The sequence below is a fragment of the Arctopsyche grandis genome, chromosome 10 (assembly GCF_051622035.1).
Source record: "Arctopsyche grandis isolate Sample6627 chromosome 10, ASM5162203v2, whole genome shotgun sequence".
In the NCBI taxonomy this organism is placed as follows: Eukaryota; Metazoa; Arthropoda; class Insecta; order Trichoptera; family Hydropsychidae; genus Arctopsyche; species Arctopsyche grandis.
In genome coordinates this window covers 13,928,084-13,935,059 of record NC_135364.1, presented here as the reverse complement: position 1 = coordinate 13,935,059, position 6,976 = coordinate 13,928,084, and positions in this window count along the sequence as shown.

The following is a 6,976-nucleotide window of genomic DNA, read 5'->3' as shown; positions in this document are numbered from 1 at the left end:
GTTCGGTTTCACTGTTTGAACTGTATCAACGAGGAGAAAACCAGTTCTTCGAGAGGCTGTCGATGGTGCCACCATCATCGGCCATTGCTACTCTACAACTATACAATACTATCCACGCAACTATGATACATACCTACTTACTTGGTATCTTATACATTCATATATATGTACATATATAAAGGTGACTAGCCGTGCTCCATTAGGGAGATTTGTAATCTTTCACAAAACAATACATACGATGCTCTGTTTTACAACATACATTTATTTCTCTATTTATTTAAGAATATGTACATACTTGGGAAACGCTGCAAAGCCGATGAACCCAAGGGGTTTGATAATACATACAGTAGGAAACAAATACAAATAGCAAATAATATAAAAATAAATCAATAACAAAGGAAACCGAAAAAATATATTAATAACTCAAAATATACGATAACAAAATAAAGATAAACTTAATTTAAAAAAGGAAAAAATAGACTTTATTTTAAGGAAATCATGGAGTTAATTTTTAAAAAGGTTTAAGTTACTAGAAGTTCATTGGATAGACTTTTCCAAACTGTAACCACTATATTTGAAAAGAAGGATTCTCTAATTATTTTGTAGTAAATATGTATATTTTTGGAGTCTGAGAGCATGACCTCTCAGATGAGTGTTATTGTTAAACGTAAGGAGATTTATCATAGGATAATTGTAATGATTATTACTATTACAATTATCCTATTATTCATGATTTTATAGACATCAACTAGATCACCTCATTCTTATCATTAGAATCATTCTTTTCAATCTCATATCATATGAAAGTGATTTAGTTCGGAAGACATTTTTGTAATTTAAAGCTCTCATTATAGTAATTTTTATAAAAAGGACAAAAAAAACATTTAAAGCTTTTCTTTTGATTTTTAACTTTTCACATACAAGCATAAACACATAAAGTGTTACTAACATACAAACGTTATTATCAGTTATATGAATTTTCTATTATTGATTAACCTACTTTATTCAGAATATGATCGGTATTTCCATATCCAGAGTAAAATTTTGAATTCTACCTAAATCGGAATTACATTGTCTCCACCTGCTTCCTGCAGGAAATCCGCTCTCACTATATACCTTTGTAATATGTATAATATAAACCATGATATTTTCAACCTTTCTCCAATTGATCTTTTCATATATTCTTAGATCCTCACTGTATCTAAGAACGACGTAAATAGTTTAGTTTAGTAGAGTTTCACATAAATAGTCAGTTTATCCTAGACTAAATGTAAAATAATTGTCTAATAATTGTAAAATAATAGACTAAATTAAAATAAATGTAAAGTAATAATTATAAAATAATAAATGTAAAATAATTGTCGCATTTTTATCAGAGATGCTTCGTTCGTTTCAGATATTTTGGAAGAATCTCAAGTTACCTTCGAGTTCCAAAGTAAGTTTAAAAAATGAATTTATGTTGGCCAACAGCGTCCTAAGGGCATAAACCTATACCAAACTTAGAATAAATCGAATTTCTCGACGTAGATATATTCCGATAGCATCTATTCCTCTTATATATATGTATGTACATATACATATGTAGATATGAGAAATCTTTTTTGGCGAGGTCTGATATACGCACTCGCGTCGGTTTCATAATGGTCGACCGGATCGCATTCCTCTGGCTTTTCCTGGCGTAATTATACAGTCTCGACCTTAGGCAGAGGGCCTCAATGGACAAGTCTAAATGAATGGACGTGCATTCGCCTGCTCTAGGAGTGGTCAATTGCTTCATCGTCTTTGAGGAAAAAGCGACCAACGAAATGCAAATGTCGCCCCATTGAATATGTTAGCATACAAAACTGATGTTCCAAAAGCGAGTGTTCTCATAATATTCTACGTAGAACTGGTCGACATCTTGTATTTAATCTGGATTTTTATTTAATTAAAGCATGTTCTGGCCAAATCGTCTCTCCATACGTACTACAGTGTACATTTTCACAATATGCATACATACATACATATGTAAAACACATTATTATTTCGTTTTTTTTTTTTTGAAAATCAACATACATACACGTGTATATTAAGTGTACAAATAATTTTAATCTCGGTATATGTTTAATCTTGGACTGAAACTCGTTTTCTTTTAACCGATCAAATGTTTAACATGTTCGCGATACGTTTTACGACACGTACCATAACTAAATATCTACTTTATTTGGTATTTAATTCATGACGTATATTACGAAAAAATATATTAAAAATTTTATGACGGAATTATTTATTAATATAATACTTTTTTCTCATAATGTAATTAATTATAATCAAAAGTCAGTTTTACTCGTACTTTCATCGCTTTTGATTTTTTTCTATCTACTATATCAGGGTTTCCAAAACATTTTCTGCAATGGAACACTTCACAAAGCCGGAAAATTTAACGGAATACTTTAATTCCTACTAGTAAAAATTAAAAAAAAATGTTATTAAAACACATTATTTATTTAGTAATTATTTTTAAATATAAAACTATATGAACATAAAAATATGAATAAATAAAGCACTTAATGACTTTGATGATTTTGTGTCCTTGAATTGCATATCTTCTTGATATCAGGCACAATATATGTAGGTAAGTTGCATTTTAATATCTGGTATGGGGTCGAGCCTGTTTCTGCACTTTGACTTCGTTGTACAATGTATGCTGGTGGCTCTTGTAGCTACTTTCTGGATACGTGATACAACACCTTTCGTCTTTCCTACCATTGTTCGAGCACCATCTGTACAAATATCAATACACTTCTCCCTACCTACATATATCTTGATTTGTAATGTAATCATTAATACAGTTGAATATATCTTTCATACGCATGGCATACTTGAAGTCATAAACATCAGTGGAGATTGATCATCACTCGCCTTTCAGTATGAAGTAGAAGATCTTTAAATATGTTGCAGTGCAGTTTGCAGTTGCAGTGCAGTTGCAGTTTGGGAAATCCTGTACTATATGAAGCGTTAGGATTAGGAATAGGAATTCCCGGGAAATCACGGATTTTTTATGTCTATATATTTCAATAAAAACTTCCTTTAAACGGTGTAATAAAGGTGAATTTATATATGTTTATAACTATTATGAAGCAAGTGTCTTCTTTTTGTATTGACGATTCCATAATTGGGGAATTTTTTTTAGATTTTGATGAATATGAGACAATTGTGTATTTGACGATAAATGAAGAATTAAATAACAAGTTACCAAAGACAAAACTACAAAATAATCTAAACAAAAATAACATCGACTTTAAAAAATAAACTTACATATACAATAAAAAAAAATCATATGTCCCAGAATCCCGAGAATCTCGGTAATTATCCCGAGCTCCGTCCCGTGTCCCGGGAATTGAAAAATTCCGAGAAATCAGAAGCCCTAATGTACATATGTACATATAATATAATAGTTAGATCGCCTATCGGCTATTATATGAATGCATCTATAAATATATACACACAAAATTATATTAATTAATTAATTAATTTTGTCTGTATGTTCACTGAAATATTCAAATGATATACGAGAATTGACCCGTCCAATTTAAATGTAAATTTTTTTATTAATATTTATATTTTTATTTCATATTGTTTTCACGATGACCTCCGCTACGAAAATAATCAATGTGTATTTTTTGTTGAATATTCAAATTTTTCATGTAAATAATTCGCAATATGATACCCAGCTATTCGAGAAAGACGCCAATTTAAATTATATTTGAGCTTTTAATAATTATGAACATTAAACGACATTAAATTACGTAATATGTTTTTGGCCGACGTATTTTATCGCATCGACATGATGAGTGGCTATAAAAATTCGCGCTGTTTTTCGCACTCCCGTAAAATATTGTCAATTAAGACGACTGCCGTTTCACGCTCTTTTGAAACCAGCTCGGCTCCCCAAACAAATACAGGTTTTTCTACACACTGTGAGAAGATGAAGCCAAAATAATAAATGGAATAAAAAAACAAAATAACAACAAACAAAGTGGTAGGTCGACGTTCTCGCCAGTGTCGTTGAGCTCGGCACACCCACGAATATTCCTGTTTCGCCGTCGACTACGGGTCTGGTCGCAAAAGACACTGACAATTGAAGATGGCCATCTTTGGGAGTGTGAAATTTTAGCTTGGCAAACGAACTGAATATTTTCCGCTATGCTAAGTTGTGGATTTCGCAGGCAGAGCTTATTTCATTACGCGGTGGAACGAACGTTCGTACTCGGAAAATTTGCTTACGTCAGAATTAAGCTGTTACACGGGTGTGAAATTTCATTTCGGAAAAATGTTCTCTTATTATTACCCCACTTATTGTAATCAATATTTTAAATTGCATGAATACGCTATTCATATGTGAAAAAAATATTCTGAAGCCCTATATGTGCTGTTATATTTGAAAGTGGAGGAAGTCCAATTTTCAGTTCCAAAACCACTATTTATGTTTGACTTAATTCACAAATTTTTATCACTTCTTTTAATTCGATACGTCCAGGATCATTATTATTTATTTATATTTTATCCTATTTTCTATTACAATTTATATTTTTATTTTTTTAATAATCATTTTCCTTATCCAATAAATAACTGTTTGAATACATTCCAGAGCTGTGATTTTGTTAAAAATTAAATAGTGTACCAAATCTGATGGATCTACATTAAATCTGAAGATTAACATAGTGGACAAACAAACAAAGAAACATTCATTTTACAATATTTATTCATTTTTATTCCAATGTCCGATCTTTAATTCGTTATAATTACTTCACATTAATCCCTGTTTTACCAACTATTCCTGTAATACCTTTTTATATACATACATATGTAGATCTTGCTCTTCTCTTAACAATATTCCACCTCATATTGATCCATTGCGTTGTTCCTTTTTTTGCTTTAAATTTCTATTATTTAGTCAATATTCTTATTTTCCCGTATATTTCCTTTCCCACTATTCAAAGGTTTACTTCTTTATATTTATTTTATTTCATTGTTATAATTTATTTTTAGAAACCTTTTGTATCAATGTTATTTAATACTGTTTCTGTTTTTAAAAATAATAAATAATTTAGATTTGCAAAGGACTGTTATGTACATGAAAATAATTGGAAACTTTCATTATACAAATGTATATAATACATATATTTTAAAATATTTACCTTCTAAAATTTGACGTGACTTATGCTCGTTATTTCCATTAAAATCATTTCAGATTTTTCTTAAAAAAACATAATATCTATTTTAAAACTAGGTAATATTAAATAAATCTGATTAACAAAATATCACACTTCTCAGATTTTGTAATCACGATTTCTCCTTTAGAATCATATCATAAATTTGTTTCGAATACATAATATGATATGTATTTAGGTACTTATGTGCATATTTAAAATAAACTCGTTATAACCGCGCCGACCGTACGCCCTTATTAAATCGGGACGACCCCAAATTTTGCGCTCATTTTATTTATTTTCTTATTAAAATTCTCACATACTTTCCCAGCGTATATGCATAGTTTTTCACGTAGGGTTATTTTCCGTGGAAATTTTCATTGATGTGATATTCATGAAGCGACGTCATGCGAGGACACGTTGCGACCCTCAGCACACACCCTCTGCCCTTTTCACATAAGAAAATAATTATTTTATCGTCGTTAAACATACACACATGTGCATAATAAGGCACTTTCCGGATCCGATCGCTTTTTTGCTCGATTTTGCTTCACTTTTGTGATGCATCATCCCGCCGAGAGCGTCTGAGAGAGTCCATCCATTTGAGACCGTTATCGTTAACAGTTACGAAATTAAAAGGAATGAAAATACCAAGTGTACAAATTGTGACGTTCTAATCACACACATCGCCAGTTCTCTCGCAACGAAAATTACTTTGTCGATAATAAGTTATTAGGCAGATGCTCCAAACCAACGATAATCGCTTAATCATGATTAACGAGCGCTTTGCAATCACCTTTCTAGTGCCAATTACACGTATTAACGTCTCACTCGATACTACACCTAAAAGACAACCTTTTAAACTTTGAACGTGTGGATCAACGGTTATGCAATACATAAAAACGTACGAAAAAACGGTACTCTAGTCATTTCACAGTGAAGCGTTTTGCTATTGTTCGAGCACGTGTTAAGTAAAGCCACCCTTGAACTTTGCTAAATACGTTGTAAATTTTCGCGGAAAATTTTACGAGGTGTTTGTAAATAGAACTGTGTATTATATCTTATAGGAAGTTATGGAGTATGCAAATACACTTTGAGAACAATAGTCTTCGATTGTATTCGAATGTTTTTTGTATTAAAATAATTAATCCAGTTTTGATTAAATTTTTCCAAGGACGCAGACCGTGAGAAATTGCGTTTCATTTCGCGTTCGAAAATTAAATTAAATTAAATTAAATGTCGCGGTCTGGTAATAATCTATTTTTATGCAACATTAGAAGCGACTCATAAATGTCGAATTTAAAGAAATATATATGCGTTTAGAATTTATTGAAAATTAACAACGCAAACCCAAAATAGCGATGATAAACGTGCGACGTAAAATACCGGTTTTGTATTTTTTTATCTTAACAATGTTTTGCATACAAAACAAGCGATAAATAAACAAACGATGAATCAAAAAACGTATGCAACGGAGAATTGTGTCGAGAAGCAAACAATTTAGGTTCCATTAATTACATACCGAGCGTTTTGCGCATCTAATTTGCATTTTTATGGCACACCCTGTTGACCCACGGTCCACACACGTGTGACCACCGCAGATTAAACAGCAACGTATTAAAGACAAAAACATGGATTTTGTACGGCACTGCAAATGTTTACTAACTGTAACGTAGAATAATCTTGAAAGAGTTATTTTAATTTTAGAAAATTGAAAAAAAAAAATTCAATACTCGGAAAATTTAAAATACACGATTTTTCTTTACAACGTAATCAATTACAGA